We start from the raw sequence: 972 nt of genomic DNA on the forward strand, positions 1-972 counted from the left end.
AATCAGTCGATTTAACAACTCATGTCCGTCAAGTTAGTATGGCCAGAGCTACAGTGATGGACATTAGAATAAGTCCACATAATGTTTTATTATTGTAAAATTGTAGTTGTGCTGTCGTTTTTTCACGCATAGACTAAGTTTATTTTTTGCAAAATTAAGTATAAAATGTTAAGAAAACAGTCCTATCCTTGGATCGTATATATACAATAAGATAAGACTATTTATCAAATATTTTTATTCACAACGGACGGCCTGGTATTGCTCCATTTATCAACTTTAATATTAAAACAAAAATTTTGTCATAATTTTGATAATCTTTTCTTCCTATGTTTCAACTTTAACGCAGTCTAGCTTTGTTATAGAAAGTTTTTTTTTGTCGAAGCTTTTATACTTTGCTCAGGTTTTTTTTATTGATAGTCAATGATTCAAGAATCTACATCAAAACATATTTTTCGGAAGTTAAGATGCTGAGGATATTTTTATCAAATTTTGGTTTGATTGTAGCTAGTTACAATATCGGAAGCAATAGTTTGAAAATCGAACATAAAAGTGGTCTTATTACATCTCCCGTCACTGTATCAGCAATAATTATGAGTAATATTTAACGGACAATAATTTTATGCAACAAGCATCTAATCAAAGAGAGCAACCGTGCATTTCAAGGGGACCGCCTACTCCTAGGACTCAAATGACTCCAAGAAAAATCAAGCAATGCTGATATATTCGGTGGTCCTTGCCAGACATGAACCTTAGATGATGTAGGTGAAGATCTCCCATATATCTCACATCTAGATATATCTCACAGATTTCTCCTTCAATTTCGGATATATGATGTCCAAAACACTTTTAGACTCAGCCATTCATCAAGCGCTCTGCAGAAAAAAAATGAATCAGTCATTGATCACAGTATAGTTTATATCACTGTCTCAGCACAAAATATCGTACAAAAATAATAAAACCACTCGCTTTTAA

This window comes from Anopheles stephensi, chromosome 2 (assembly GCF_013141755.1).
Source record: "Anopheles stephensi strain Indian chromosome 2, UCI_ANSTEP_V1.0, whole genome shotgun sequence".
Classification (NCBI taxonomy): Eukaryota; Metazoa; Arthropoda; class Insecta; order Diptera; family Culicidae; genus Anopheles; species Anopheles stephensi.